The sequence below is a fragment of the Eptatretus burgeri genome, chromosome 4 (genome assembly GCF_056783735.1).
Source record: "Eptatretus burgeri isolate ZD-2024b chromosome 4, Ebu_testis_v1, whole genome shotgun sequence".
Classification (NCBI taxonomy): domain Eukaryota; kingdom Metazoa; phylum Chordata; class Myxini; order Myxiniformes; family Myxinidae; genus Eptatretus; species Eptatretus burgeri.
The window spans coordinates 63,757,486-63,774,146 of NC_140964.1; the positions used below are offsets into that span (position 1 = coordinate 63,757,486).

General features: G+C 43.2%; 1 protein-coding gene, 1 long non-coding RNA gene and 1 pseudogene across 6 annotated transcripts in view; 1 reads left to right on the forward strand and 2 right to left on the reverse strand.

Moving 5' to 3' along the window:
- Positions 1–16,661, forward strand: part of CLXN (calaxin) — a 108,659-nt gene that overhangs the window by 1,812 nt on the left and 90,186 nt on the right. Inside the window, exon 1 of one of the 4 annotated variants that reach the window (XM_085878411.1) lies at positions 6,203–6,684. The exons of the other annotated variants lie outside the window; for them this stretch is intronic. The gene's annotated coding sequence lies outside the window, so the exon portion shown is untranslated. Of the gene's footprint in view, positions 1–6,202; positions 6,685–16,661 lie in introns of those variants that run through there. 4 annotated transcript variants of the gene reach the window in all.
- LOC147028217 (uncharacterized) lies at positions 3,756–8,378 on the reverse strand. Of its 2 annotated transcripts, XR_015057469.1 has the most exons (4): positions 7,826–8,378; positions 7,510–7,580; positions 7,229–7,307; positions 3,756–4,763 (listed from the first exon to the last, which is right to left on the reverse strand). It is a non-coding gene; the product is annotated as an uncharacterized LOC147028217 (long non-coding RNA). The 2 variants fall into 2 exon arrangements; XR_015057468.1 differs by lacking the exon at positions 7,826–8,378 and having other exon boundaries at positions 7,510–7,735.
- Positions 10,504–11,621, reverse strand: LOC147028218 (uncharacterized; annotated as a pseudogene).

A 16,661-nucleotide genomic window follows, 5' to 3' on the forward strand; every position in this document is an offset into this window, starting at 1 on the left:
AGAGAGAGAGAGAGAGAGAGAGAGAGAGAGAGAGAGAGAGAGAGAGAGAGAGAGAGAGAGAGAGGTGGGCAAGAGAGAGAGAGAGAGAGAGAGAGAGAGCGAGAGAGCGAGAGAGCGAGAGAGCGAGAGAGAGAGAGAGAGATACAGCAGAGTTTAAAGCCAATATAGAGGGAGGCAGACAAACAATGGGTGTGGGAATGGGGGGGGGGGCAAGAGGTGATTCATAGAGGTGAGAAGATGGATACAAAAGGAAACTTTAAGGAGGGAAAACTGAAAATTTGGAAGGAAGAATTGAAAAAAGAAATTGAAAAGGAAGAAGGATTGGGGTGTGGGGGTTTGGGGGTGTGTGTGTGTGTGTGTGTATATATATATATATATATATATATATATATATATATATATATATATATATATATATATATATATATATATATATATATATACTTCTTGCAAGTTAATTTGGAACAAAATACCATCATCAACTGAACATGTTGGGATTATAGCCCATATACCTGTACCATCCATACACCCTATTATGTCACAGTTTCTTGGCAAAGGGTGTTGAACGTCATAAATTTAATTATTCACTCACATTGGGTCACAGATCAGATAGAAGAAGTTTCAGATTTCTTGGATAAAGATTTAAATTCAGCCATTTGTAGCAAGAATACCACTTCACCGATGAGAATACCCATGATCTTACTTGCATGGCTGATTAGTGCAAGCATTCTGCAATTGCCTCACAGACCTCTGTCGTACTTTATGTGCAAAGTAATATACACTGACTTGCTCATCGACGTTGGTCACTTTCCGGTGTTCCAGATATTACACACTGCCTTGTGGAGAGCTTTAAGTACTTCTAATTTCCTGTTCATGTTTGCCCTCATTCCTCAGCCCTGTGATTTCTGGAATGCCTACAGCCTGTCTCTTGTGCTCAATTAGTTGAAGTGTTGTTCCAGACAAATAGGGCTGTCTCCACTGAAACGTTTGTGTGCCACAGTTCTCAAGAGTTACATCATGTGTGGTACGTGCGATAACTTCAAGAGAGAGTCACCTTGTGCAACACAGGATCTAACTCGCCAACAAAAGTGTTCAGGTGTTCATTCCGACTTTTGGGCTTCAACATTTGGATGTTTAGATCACAGTCCATGTGCAGCAGCAGGACGACGGAACTTCCACTTCAGGTTGCAAATCACTAGCCATTGGTCAGTGTCAAAGCAAGCACTCAAGGAACGACACTCAGTCAGGTGATTCCTTGCTTCTGTGCCGATTAGAATGGAACAAATGGCATTTCTTGCCATGCTGACCCAAGTTACCTTGTGAGAAGATCATTTGGGAAACAAGGAATGCACGGCAGTGAGGTTGTTACCCAGTCTATCAAATCTTGGGTTTTTGTCAACATAACCATGAGGTCCCATGACGAGAAAAACGCATTGGTTTCCAAGTTTTGCAATAAAGTCACAAACCATAAGTGTGTCACTTATTTTTAATGGAATTGATCGCAGTCATCAATACCATCATCCACTGCAGTACTTGGAGGTACATAGACAGACACAAACAGAAGGTACCTTTCCTCAAACAAAAATGAGCAGCCATAATTCGATCAGAGATGTACGTAGGTGGCAAGGCAGCTGTTTTTTGCCGGTGTGGACATCAGTATACCATCTCCTTCGTCATGTGTTTCACCTCCTGACATCACAATATGACCATTGCATGATTCTTTTGCCAAAATTGTGAGTTTCATTCAGAGCAATGACATCATCATGGTACTTTGCCTATAATTATTTTTGTTTGCCAAAGCCTTTGCATATCATGATTTAAAATCACTTTTACAGCAAATTTTTGTTTGAAACGTTAGAAAATAAGTGTAATAGTTTTCACCTTTTTGTCGTCAGTGTTTTCACTTTAAAATTAAGTTCCACCACTTATGCAAGGAGTTTTAAGGTGCAACTCACTCGGTCAACCAACAAGGCAAACATGAAGACCAAGAAGCTTTCCAAAGAAGTCAGACATAAAGTGATGGAGAATCACTGTTCAGGAGAGGGTTATAAGAACATTTCAGAGTCTCTCATTATCCCTTTGAGTACTCATTATCCATCATTAAGAAGTGAAAGACGTATCATACCACCCAGACTCTACCCAGATAATGCCGACCGTCCAAACTGAGCAACCAGGTAAGCAGGAAACTGATTTGGGATAACACTATAAATCCAACAATAACTTTTAAAGATCTGCAAGGCTCGATGTATGAGATGGGGGTCAGTTTTGATCAAACACCAATCCTGTTCCCTTCACAAATCTGCCTCGATGTACAGGTGGCAAGAAAGAAGACATTACTGAAAAAGATGCATCCAAAGCTTGTATGGAGTATACGAAAATGCATCTTAATGATACTGCAGACATATGGAGAAAGGTTTTGTGATCAGATGAGTCAAAAATTGAACTTTTTGGTCTAAATTCAAAGCATTACGGCCAGTGTGACCACTCCTTGGCTTTTTTCACAAGATCTTGGCTATTCGTTGTTCACCTTGGCGTCTTCGTTTTCTATAGGTTTTCTTGGCGTAAAGGTTTTCTATTATCCTCACTTTTCCGAAACCTTGTGAATTCTTGGCTTTTTTTTATTGGCTCACTTTGGCATTTATGAAAATGAGGAGTGGTCACATTGATTACAGCTGGCGAAAGCCAAACACTGCACATCACCCAGTTAACACCATCCCTCCTATCGAGTATGGTGGTGGCAGCATCATGTTATGGGACTACTTTCATCAGCTGGGACTGGTAAGCTTGTGAGGATAGAAGGGACAATGGATGGTGCAAACCGTAAGAGAATCCTTGATTTAAAAAAAAAACCGCGCTTGAGTCAGCCGTGAATCTAAAACTGGGTTGGAGAATCACATTTCAACAGGATAATGATCCGAAGCACAAAGCTAACGCCACACTGGAGTATTTGATGAAGAAGAAAATAAATGTTCTTGAGTGACCCAGTCAAAGTACTGACTTGAACCCAATTGAACATTTATGACGAGACTTGATAATTGCAGTCCATCGACGATCCCCTTCAAACTTGGCAGAACGAGAGCAATTTTCATGTGAAGAATGGGTAACGATTTCACCATCTCACTGTACAACGCTGGTAGAAACCTACCCAAAAAGACTTGTGGCAATAATTGCTGTAAAAGGTGCTTCCACCAAGGGCTCAGCCAAGGGCCTGAATACTTTTGTAACCAGTGAATTTTGATTTGTACATGTTTTTTTGCAAGTATTCATGACACGTAACTTGCTTCAGAAATGACAATTTAGTTTGATCTTTTCAGTTCAGAATAAAAAAGTTCATTTGGAGAAACTTTTTTCTCCACATTTCATAATTCATCTAAATGTGGCATAATTGGAAGGGGGTGACTACTTTTGTAGACAACTAAAAAGCACGATATCTCAAAAAGTTTCTCACCAAGGTATCGACTTGACCAGTAACTCCACAAGCTCTCACCTTACCAAACAACCTCCTATGTGGTACCTTATCAAATACCTTCTGAAAGTCGAGATGTACTACATCCACTCCAACATATCTGACCACCCGCTATTGACACAGGAGACCGTCCTGATGGACAATGTTTCAAAGCTTAATAACAATTGAGAAGTACACATCTGCCACCAAATTATGCACACATGTTGGAGTCAATAAAGGCCTCAACAGCCGATGAAAAAAAAAAAACTCAATAACAAAAGAAGATTCTAACATGACACTTCATGTTGTATATTTTATTATCATTAAAGCACAAACATCTAAACGCATGTTAATTTTAAAGGAAGCTTGCGCCGTCTCTTCCTCTTCTTACAGTTGGTCTGTCTGATGGTGGAAATCCTTTCCAAACATGTGATCCACTTTTTGAAACAGGAAACAATCCAGTAAAGATCCAAAATAATGAACACAACACCAACAATGATGTCCCACGTCACGTCCACCATCTATTATTCTTCCTAATAATCCAACAAATTGGTGTCCAGACATTCTGAAGGATTTGGGTTTGGGATGAGCAAACAATTGGTCAAAGGAAAGAGAACATTTTACTTGGGTGACTGAAATCAAAATGAGGAAAACAAACCCAGACCAGTCATTCCTTTCTCCAAATTATTCAGTGAGGTTTATCATGGTGAAGGCTGTTGCTACTCGGAAGAGTGGAAATTTATCCTGAGGCCAAAATTACAGTGTTAAACTACAGCGAGGCCAAAAATCATTTAATGTAACAAAGATTATCGTTCCATTCAACCTGGTGCGAGATCTGTAATGAAGAAATTATTCACAAAAGGTAACACAATGAAACAGTCTCCCAAACAATCACTGCTACTTTCTTGTTCTCTCAACATATTTTCCAATCACCATTAAAATGAACTTACTGTGCACATCCACATCATCTGGAGCAAACGCTTCACGTCCAGCGATCTCAGTCACTGGGGTCATCCATGGTGTCGATACGTACTCTGGAGAGCTCCTTATGGAGGTCTCCCATGGGCAGATGTAAGGAAGAATCCAGAAAATAACGTAATAAATCCAGGAACAAAGTTTCTTTCTCCCACAAAACATTTGAGACAAAGCATTATTAAATATTTGTTGTATGTGGACGAGCCCCCAGACAGCAACATTCCTCCCACTAAATGTATGATCCCATACTCAGCACGTTTGCCATAAACTTACTTGTTCCGCTGCAGTGATCAGCCTCCATTTTGTGTCCTCCACGAGCTACACTCCATCGTTTTTATAGAGCCTGGGGAAGTCGGGTATTGGATGAGGAAAATATGTATTTAGGACAATGTGAATAAAACAAATTTTATAAAGTGAAACATCAAATCATTCAAATGAAGGAAAACCTCGCTTTACTCAGGTCATTCCTGATGTTTTTGCCAACAATAAGTTTAAACCGTAATTGATGTTACGTAATGAAAAAAAAAAAAAAATGATAACCATCTCAAAATAGAATGACCAAAAAAATCAAATAAAATAAATAAATAAATAGGTCTATCAATTGGTTCTTACAAAGCTGTTGTTATAATTGCTATCAATAAGTAATACAATACAGTACAATGGAATGAAATGAGAAAGGGGAAGTACTTGTCCGACATGGTCTGATACAATTGTCTTTCAAGCAAATAATCTCAACATACTTTCCAACAACCAATAAAGTGTTGTTGAGTAGATGGCAACCACCGGTCAGAACGATTCCACACACGGTTATCGTTGCACATTCAGGGCCTCGACTCTGAATGATGCCAAACTAAAACTTTCTCACATGCCGACTATGAGCGGTTGTTGCTGGTTGTGAGACAGCAGGGGTTACTCTGATACCTTTTCTAAAATAATATTACCATAAGTTTAACCCCCCAGAACCAAAACAAATGAACCTGACTGTTTGCGGTGCAAAATGTTCTTTAACAAATAAATAAATAAGTTATTCCACAGGACAAGGTATAAACATAATCCCCGAAACACAAAAACTAAGCAACAAAGTATATCTTCTGTCCACTCCATTTCACACCCCCCCCTTCCAAACAGGATACACAATCCACATAAACTGAGGCAATAAAACAAGACCCAGGCAGTGCAGCAAGAAGGGCATGTGGCAGAATCACACAGAGCGATGGCAAGAAGCTGTATCAGAACACGGAGACGGACACGAGACGTGTCCGTCTCGTCTGGAGACGACACACGGTGCCGTTTCGTCTCGACCAGCACAGGAGCAAGAGTGTAAGAAGCAGAGCAAGAAATGGAGGGGAAGTGTGAGACACACACACACACACACACACACACACACACACACACACACACACACCACTTCACGTTGGAGCCAGATTTGTTTTTTATCCTCAAGTCCTGCCCTGACAATAACTGCCAGGGACCCCTCATGTTTTCCAACAATCGCAGACCCCAGGCATTCCACGAATCACGGCCTGAACCCACAGAACTCCCCGCCCCGAAACCCTCTTGAATCTCCTCCGTGCGACACCCACCAATGTCACGACAAGGTACTTGAGAATCCCCACCGTGCGGCCTCCAATAGTCGCTAAAATGAAAACAATGACCAATCCCAGACTTGGAAATGAACAAATTTCCGCTTCACACGCACCAATGGACCTCTGCGGGGAAGTGCACGATTCATCGCTGAGACCTCTGGAGAAATAACATCACTCAGTTCTGCTTGAGTACTACAGAGAAAGACAAATACTCAGTGGCTTAATGGCTCGAGTGTCTTCTCTGACTTTGGAAGGTCAGTGGTTTGAACATTGGCAGTCATACCAAAAACTGAAAATATCGAAATTTTGTGAATGCATAAAATCTGCTGATGCGATTGGTTGAATGTAAGCCCATCCCGATGCCGATTACAGTGATACATGTTTACAGGTCACGTCTTTGGCCGAGGGCATGGCTGTGCTGCTGATGCAATGCTCCCTGTCGGTTATCGTAGAAATGTTTTAGTATTGTCGGCCTGATTTCAACTGGATAATGAGCGCAGATTTTGATGCGGTCAATAAACCTTCGTTAGGCATCAGATATGAAGCTTCTGGCCAAATTTCATCAAAATCGTGTGTTTGGTTCAAGCGATAATGACCGAAATGTTTACAGACTCATTGACTGACTGCCTTACCTACGGACACTGCTCGATCCCATAAGCTCACCGAACTAAAGACCAGGTGAGTGAAAAATGGCACGAGCTGCTTCCTTGCTTGACGCTCATCATTTAAAGGATATAGCATGGAAAAACCCCATATGTTGACATCCAATGGGCGAATGACATGTCTTCTTGTTTTCCCCGCTAAGTGCAGAGATAAAAAGCGATGTCATACATATGACGTTGCTCGTACTCATAGTGTTCTGCAAAGTGATCTCAATTCCTCCAATCTCAGTGGCCGTTTTTGTATGAAAGTCAAGTCTGGTGTTGTCTCATGTATCTGCCTACATGGGTGTGTGAATTATGTCACAGCTCCTTCATATACCTGAGAGCCAGTTTCAAACAAACAAACAAACAAACAAAAAAAAGACCATGAAAACCCAGAATACCAAGCTCTTTCTAAATCAGACAAAACCTGTCCTGTTGCGGGCAACATTTAAACATGCCTAACCGGGAACACACACTCAACACAGGTGAGAGGTACCAAAGCTACACAAACATTCACACTTTCTGCAGCGTCAATCTACCTATTGTGCCCTTCAACATAAAACAATTTATTTACTAACCCTTCACAAGCAGATCCTCCCAACATGTAGATTTGTTTGGGCACGAGCAGATGTCTGGTGGTATTTTTTCAGGAATGATCTAGAAAATAATGTAACAAAACCGAGTTCAGGAAAAATGTCATTTCGTCCCATCACATGTATTCGCCGAAGGATTATTAAATGTTCAAGCAATGTAGGTGAGTGCCCCGCTTTCCCCCACCACCCCACACCCTTCAGATGGCACCTTTCCCCCCCCCCCAAACTATACAATGCCATACCGATCATGTATCCCACAAACTTACTTGTTCCTCTCGAGTTGTCATTGTCCGATCCAGATCTTTGTCAAGGTGAAGTGCATTGTTTTGCAGAGAGGCTGTGTTGCATGAGGAAGATATTCAGAACAGTGCGCATGAAACAACAAATTAAATCAAGCAACAAATTCAATAAAGCGACTAATTAAATAAAGCGACTCATAAATAAGGTGACAAATGAAAACCAATGAAGGAAAAGTGAACCTTGTGGAGTCATTTTTAGTGTTGTTGCCAACAATGAGTTTTCATACCATGATAGATGTTATCTGTGAGATATAAAAATAGGACCACACATCCGGAAGCTCACCTGGATAAGGAGCAACAGCATCTCAAATCCTCAGCACACCTCCTGAGACGCTGATTTTTTTTTTAAATGCCCTGAACAAACATTGGTACATAACGGGTAATGAATGGTGTGGTCAAGTGTCATCGAAATAGTGTGTGCAGTTTCAGACAACAGAGCAAATACCCATTTTGAGGGGGCTCAACCCCCACTGTCGACCCCCTCCATGACCCTGATTTTTTTTTAAATGCCCTGAACAAACATTGGTACATAACGGGTAATGAATGGTGTGGTCAAGTGTCATCGAAATAGTGTGTGCAGTTTCAGACAACAGAGCAAATACCCATTTTGAGGGGGCTCAACCCCCACTGTAGACCCCCTCCATGACCCTGATTTTTTTATGCTGTGACAAACTTTGGTACATCATGGGTGATGAAGGTTGTAGTCACGTTTCATCAAAATCGTGTGTTTATGGAGTGACTGACAAACTCACTGACTTGACTCACTCACAAACAGACACTGCTCGATTGCATAAGCTCATCGAACGAAAGTCCAGGTGACCTAAAATGATGTTAACGCAAACATCTCACAAGAGAATCAGAAAAATTACACAATTATCTCCCATCCCAAAGATCAAACTCCATTGAAAACCATGATCTCTTGAACCTCAATTAATTTCCCCACCCCCAGAAACCACCAAGTTCACTTCGTTTCAACCCTTCTGTTTGTTACCACCACCCTGAGAAACCACCAAGTCCACTTCCTTTCAACCCTTTTGTTTGTCGCCCCCACCCCCAGAAACCACCAAGCAAACCTCCTTTCAACCCTTCTGTTTGTCACCCCACCCCGAGAAAGCACCAAGTGCACTTCCTTTCAACCCTTCTGTTTGTCGCCCCACCCCGAGAAACCACCAAGCCCATCTCCTTTCAACCCTTCTGTTTGTCACCCCACCCCGAGAAACCACCAAGTCCACTTCCTTTCAACCCTTCTGTTTGTCGCCCCCACCCCGAGAAACCACCAAGCCCATCTCCTTTCAACTCTTCTGTTTGTCACCCCACCCCCAGAAACCACCAAGCCCACCTCCTTTCAACCCTTCTGTTTGTCGCCCCCACCCCCAGAAACCACCAAGCCCACCTCCTTTCAACCCTTCTGTTTGTTTCCCCCACCCCGAGAAACCACCAAGTCCACTTCCTTTCAACCCTTCTGTTTGTCGCCCCCACCCCAAGAAACCACCAAGCCCATCTCCTTTCAACCCTTCTGTTTGTCGCCCCCACCCCAGAAACCACCAAGCCCACCTCCTTTCAACCCTTCTGTTTGTCGCCCCCACCCCGAGAAACCATCAAGTCCACCTCCTTTCAACCCTTCTGTTTGTCGCCCCCACCCCGAGAAACCACCAAGTTCACTTCCTTTCAACCCTTCTGTTTGTCGCCCCCCCCCCGAGAAACCACCCAGCCCATCTCCTTTCAACCCTTCTGTTTGTCGCCCCCACCCCCAGAAACCACCAAGCCCACCTCCTTTCAACCCTTCTGTTTGTCGCCCCCACCCCGAGAAACCATCAAGTCCACCTCCTTTCAACCCTTCTGTTTGTCGCCCCCACCCCGAGAAACCACCAAGTTCACTTCCTTTCAACCCTTCTGTTTGTCGCCCCCACCCCGAGAAACCACCAAGCCCACCTCCTTTCAACCCTTCTGTTTGTTGCCCCCACCCCGAGAAACCACCAAGTTCACTTCCTTTCAACCCTTCTGTTTGTCGCCCCCACCCCGAGAAACCACCAAGTCCACTTCCTTTCAACCCTTCTGTTTGTCGCTACCGCCTCCCATTCATATTCATATTCATATTCTCTCTCTCTCTCTCTCTCTCTCTCTCTCTCTCTCTCTCTCTCTCTCTCTCTCTCTCTCTCTCTCTCTCTCTCTCTCTCTCTCTCTCTCTCTCTCTCTCTCTCTCTCTCTCTCTCTCTCTCTCTCTCTCTCTCTCTCTCTCTCTCTCTCTCTCTCTCTCTCTCTCTCTCTCTCTCTCTCTCTCTCTCTCTCTCTCTCTCTCTCTCTCTCTCTCTCTCTCTCTCTCTCTCTCTCTCTCTCTCTCTCTCTCTCTCTCTCTCTCTCTCTCTCTCTCTCTCTCTCTCTCTCTCTCTCTCTCTCTCTCTCTCTCTCTCTCTCTCTCTCTCTCTCTCTCTCTCTCTCTCTCTCTCTCTCTCTCTCTCTCTCTCTCTCTCTCTCTCTCTCTCTCTCTCTCTCTCTCTCTCTCTCTCTCTCTCTCTCTCTCTCTCTCTCTCTCTCTCTCTCTCTCTCTCTCTCTCTCTCTCTCTCTCTCTCTCTCTCTCTCTCTCTCTCTCTCTCTCTCTCTCTCTCTCTCTCTCTCTCTCTCTCTCTCTCTCTCTCTCTCTCTCTCTCTCTCTCTCTCTCTCTCTCTCTCTCGACATTCTGAACAGCTGGCTAATGCACCAGACCAACCTTCCCGTGCCCATCAGACCTTTCTGTCATCTCAGGGATGAGCTGCACGTGACAAATGGCATGGTTTTTGTTGGTGAGCGTTTGATAATTCCAGCCACACACCGGTCTGACATTTACGACTGTTCTTGCCGTCCAGGGTTTCGACGTTCAAGTCAAAGTTGTCCCCGGCAGTTCCTGAAGCAGAAATCAAGAAATGATCGCATCCTCATGCTTGAGTAAAATGGGGGCGTCCTGGGTAATCCTTCCGGGTTTATGTACATTGAACTGATTGTAAGATTCATCACGTTCTCCCTCTCATCCAGTAATTAGTTTTATAGCCACTTACCAGTTGCAAGTTGTGAGTCGGGCAACAGTCCTGCCGGTGTCTCCTTTTCTCCTGAAGCACAGGTGTACGCGATTTCCGACACGAGTCTTTTGCATTCCTCGTCGCCCACACAATGACCAAGTCTGTTCAGTACTGTTATTGCACTCTTGCTTCCTAACATCGAAGAATGTCCAATACCTAGTGCTGTGTTTTTCCAAGGTTTTACATTTCCCTGTGATACGGTATAGACTGCATCTGAAGAGAGCGCTTCACACTTTTCCTTAGCGGCTGGCTGATGGTGCTTCGGCAACGCCACACAGTAGTGTTCTGTAGAAAAGTTTTGTCAGCAAAGGTGTTTCTGGGGTGGTTTTCTTCAGAGAATCAACGGTTGTCGGGCTCGGAATTTGGGTCTTCTCCATTTGTAGAATCTCCGATTGCAACATCATTGCACTCGATCATACCTCGTGTTCATCCGCAGTGGTATTTTTCAAAGCCACTCCAGCATCATCAAAACTAAGAGATGGCGGGTAAATGAAATTCCCGGTCTTGTTCGACTCCTTGCCATAGCACAGGTTGTCCTTGTGGGCTTTTAAAAAAATTTATCCAGCAACTTCTGTGTGGTGTATCCTTCTATATCCCCAGAAATCCCACCACTGGCCAGGAATTCTGATTTGTATAACTCCATTACAGATGCAACTGCGACTGGAATACGTTTTGCCACTACTTGGGAGTCTATGAATCCCTGTATCGCTTCGAATGCTACCCTATGAACAGCTGAGGGTGCAAGAAAATCATATCCGCAACTTGCAGCCTCAGCAACGTTACTTCGAAGGAATTTCAAGCGACAAGTATTGTGGTACATGCCCTCGGGAGCCACTAGGTCGTCCGTTCCTCGAGCAAGCGCCAGAATTTTCTGACTCGAAGTAGAATTTGGGTTCGCTCTAGCACATGCCACAACTGCTGTGCTACCATTCATAGATAGCATCAGGTTCAATGGTTCAAACGATTTTCCATATTTGGATGGTTTCTTTTCTTTTGAACAGAAAACGCGGCGTTTGTCAACTATGGGTCATTGGAGTGCTCATTGAGATTTTGTCAAGACGGTATATTATGGGATTACTTTACGGAAATGGAATTATGCAGCATTGAATCTACTAGAATGCACTGAAAATATTCCAGTGTGAGAATTTCAGCCCTTTGACGCGCACTTTTGGGGGGCAATGCAAATGGAAATGGGTGAGCATAGCCGGTCAGTTTCCCCATCCCGAATGGGGTAACTGGTTCAATGTCGAAGGATGCTGTCACGGTCAAAGTACATGAAAAGACTGCCGTCGTTGGTATTTTGGTGTTTGGCAATATCCTTAGATCATGCTTAACTAAGTTCGATGCTTTTCATATTTGAGTTGAATAGCATTGGTATATTGTACCTGGGTCAAGGTCAAAGGTTACTGTCAATGTCAAAGTACAGGGTGAAATTGCTGTCATTGATATTTTCGTATTTGGCAACAACTGTGGATTATATGAACCAAGTCTCATGCTTGTCACTCTTGGGTTGAATAAATGTGGTCACGTGACCCCACAAAAAATTCCTGTCCTGGAAAACGTACAGGTTAGAGTTGCTGTCAACTACCTTTTGGTCAACTGTGATCCCTACCCCATGTCATGGTATGATTAGTTTCCCTGTCGCTCTCGGGTTGAATAAGTCCAATTATGGTGACATGGAAATGTCACCTGTAGGCCTAAGGTACAGGCTACGAACCGGCAGCAATCCCGATCCTTGGTGAGCAATACATGATCAACCACCTCGTGTGGTCATACCTTGTCTCTTTCCGGTTGAATAAATTTCGCTGGCTGCCGCTCTAATTCTGCGGCAAATACACGAAGGCCATTTTGAAAGTGGTCTTTTGGCCAAGTATCAACTCAGATGTACAAAGTCTGGTTGCCAAGTTCAGACCAGCCAACATTAAAGAGCAATTTTTGCCACATGATCTTCCCCTGGGGTCGTGACAGAAAGTGGGAGCTGACATTTTCCACTTTGCTGGAAAGCATTTCCTCCTGATTGTGGATTATTTCTCCAAGTTTCCTGAGGTCAGAAGCATTTGTGGGCTCACTGTAAAGCACGTCGTTGAAGCTCTGAAGTCGGTGTACGCCGGACATAGCACACCCAAGGAATTATTTATGGACAACATGCCATTTGCCAGTCCTGAGCTCAGGAAATTCACCCAGGAATGGGGGTTCAAGGTTACGACCTCCAGCCCTACATGTCCTCAATGTAATGGACAATCTGAGCGTGCAGTACAGATTATGGAGCGGGGGCTCAGAAAAGCCGCCGAGGGTGGCCACGATACTCATTTGATGTTACTATCCTACTGGAACATACCACTGGCAGGTAGGTCTTCAAAAATGTCCTCCATAGTGGGATTCAAATCGATGTACTCCAACCAATGAAATGTTCACAAGCTGTCACATCCGTGTTATGTAAACTCATAATATTATTAAAACGTGCATTTCATACTTTCACTCCACTAACACGTGCAAACAAACATGCAAACCCTGTCCCACAATGCACAGCGGCTGATCTACAGATATATTGTCACAGTCATCTGTCCAAGTCAATTGCGCGAGATATGCGGAGAAGATATGTGACAATAAACGACCAAAAACCAATAGTAATTTGTTCCTAATGCACACACACACACACACACACACACACACACACACACACACACACACACACACACACACACACACACACACACACACACACACACACACACACACACACACACACACACACACACGTAAAAGAGAGCGATGACCTCGGACAAGTTTGTCATGACAGGGGTTTCACAGTCCTGCTTGAGAGAATGCCACATTGCTATCTGGGTGATGTATAAACTAACACACCGCTGCCTCGATCGCTGAGGCCCATCTTCACAAGGCCCATGAGGTAGGTTTGGGAGGTTTACAAGTGAGGAAAAACTTACAGGGATTGTGAATATGACATCTCCAAGATGTCAGGTGAACTGTCCAACTAAAGGGTGGAACGGAATGTTAGACAGACAGACAGACACACGGACAAGCAAGTGTCTTCGATTAATATTATGACGTACAATGAAGAGATCGTTCCCTTTCGCTCCCAGAGAATGAGGTTGATTGTTCAGAATTCGTGTGTGTGTGTGTGTGTGTGTGTGTGTGTGTGTGTGTGTGTGTGTGTGTGTGTGTGTGTGGCTTCCTTCTTGGGAGTACCGTGTAGTAATTGGTCTTTATTGGTTCGCGGGCACCAGCAGTGACCACTATTTTCGTTGTGTCTGTCTGTCTGTTTGTGACTCTCTCCAGAGCATAGCTCCGTGACGTTTGATGCGATCTTGATGAAACTTGGACACAAACTAGATATCATGGTCTAGTTGTGTCTTTTTGTATGAGGGGCATCCCACGCCCGTTGTGGGCGGAGCGACGCCTACTTGAACTTCTAATTTATTCATTTTTCTCTTTTTTTTCTCGCAATTTCATTTCCCAGAAGCTGTGTGTAATGTCCATAAGTACAACATATAAAAAATCCGATTTGATTTGGTCAATTTTGACGGAATAGATAGGTTTTTATGGTAGGGCTTCCTCAAAAGCTTCCACTAACTCAATTGTACCTATCGTGACATTGTTCTATAATGCCTGCGAACCATCGTCACCTCCCGGCTTGTTTTAATTAAAAAATTCTCAGATCCAGATCCGGATTCGGATCTTCTCCAAAACGAAGCATTGCTGTCCTTTGCCGGTCACCAAATAAGCAAAAAAATTTCAGAACGATTGCTTGAAAACTGTGACCAAAAATCATGTGACAAACAGACAGACAGACAGACAGACAAATGCTACTGACCAACATACTTGGCAAAAAAAAATTTCACCAAGCAACACTAACAAACGGACATACAGGTGTGAAAACATAACCTCCTCCAACCTTCGGTGACAGAGATAATAACCTGATGTACATACTGTACATTAAGAAAAAAACATGCATTCGGCTTATAGTGGGGGTTTGAATTACTGTCAAGGTTAAAAAACGAGTGTCGGACACACTCGAAAAGCAATATTTGGGCATTTTCTACTCATTTGGGGTCTGAGGAGCAGGTTTAATTACGTGTGCCCATTCCCACCCCCCTGCACTGCTCCCCCATGAAAGGGGGAGGATATGGGTGGCAAGCCTGTCTGACATAACTCGGATATTTATCATTGAGGAATGTTGATTTTGGTGTCAGATAAAAGTCTGTCTGGTCCACAACAATTGTAGAACACATTAACACTTTAGGTACGCTCACATATTTTCCCTCATGAGAACCCCAAAAACAACTCGGGGCATAATGGCCCCAAATCACAGAGAACAAACTTGCTTTCTTCAAGGAAACAAAGAATAAAGTGACAGTCAAGAAGTAGCCACTTTCAAAAGATCATACATCCCTTTTTGGTAAGCTCTTTGTCATGTTGCACAATAGGGAAGGGAAGCTGGTGATGTTCTTTGAGCATGAATCAGTAATCCCACCACCATCAATGAAGCCTACTTCTGATAAGGAAGCTCTTTTGCACATTATTCTCCAAGAGGTAAATATGAACAAAGATGACACTGAGGCGGAACATCCAATTCCACCGATGCCCTGTGGAGCTATTGTCATTATTGGAGGACTTCTCATACTCACAGATTCCAAAGCCAACATACACTACATTCGATAACGTTTTTACCACGATGTTCCATCCATACTTGAGATCTCAACTGCATAGCAGCGATCAGCTCCACATTGTTTGGGATCGGTATTTTGAGCACAGTGTCAAAGCTGAAACGAGATCACAGAGAGATGGCTCAACATCAGGAACTCGCAAACATGTGCTGGGTTCCACGTGGTCTTCCACTCTGGAAACAATTCCTCTCTGATTCAAATAATAAGGAAGAACTATTTGAGTACCTCTCTTTGGAAGCAAGCAAGGCCAGATACCATGATGACAAACATATTGTGGTGAACTTAAAGGACAGTGTTATTCATGTTGGTCTTGGCGACATCGTGATCAATACCCGCAATCATGAGGAAGCCAATACGTGTATCGTCATTCATCTTACGGCCGCTGCAAGGACATACCAATCACTTCTCATCCGAACTGGTGACAGATGTCGTCGTATTCGCCGTTGCTCAGCTGGTGACTATGAACCGAATCTACCCCGATGACCTTCAAAAGAGGCAAGGACACCTCCTTCCTGAATGTGAATACTATCAGCCACTCTGTTGTTGGACCACAACGGACCAGAGCTCTTGCCTTCTTTCATGCAATCTCAGGCTGTGTTTTTGAGGCCAAAGGTCATCTTGAGGTTGAATTTCTAAAATCGTCATTTTTCATCAGATTGACTTGAAATTCGAACAAGATTTGCATATTGCGTCAAAATTGGGAAACCAACTATTTTTGAGGTCAAAAGGTCAAAGGTGAAACATCTAAAATCATCAAATTTCATCTGAAAAATTCAATTTTCATCTGATTAACCTGAATAATTAAGCAGCAATTGCATAATGCCTCACGGAATTTGGAAACCAACTATTTGAGGCCAAAAGGTCAAAGGTCAAACTTCGAAAAAAATCCACAAATTTCATTCTGAAAAGTAATCAATTTTCATTGGATTGATCTGGGCTTTGATCAAGATTGTCAATTTTAATCTTAATGAAATGGACAATTTGATGTATCCATGGCAACCTTTGAAGAGGGGGTGGATTTTGTAAGTATTGTGCTCTGCACATCTATTTCTTGGTTGTTTGTCTGTTTGTGTGCAGGATATCTCAAAAAGTTGTGGACAGATTCAGATGAAATTTGGTTGGTCAGGTTGGGTGTGTGACGAGGATGAAATGACGTGATTTTGGTGAAGATCCGGATCCGGCTACTAGAATTTTGAAGTGATTCTTCACCATTGAGAAATCGGGCCAAAAACTATATAAAGCAAGATATCTCAAAAAGTTGTAGACGGATTCGGACTAAACTTGGTGGACACGTTGGGCATGTGACAAGGAAGAATTGATTCGATTTTGGTGAAGATCCAAATCCAGATCTGGATATGAGAATTATTCAATTTTAAAAG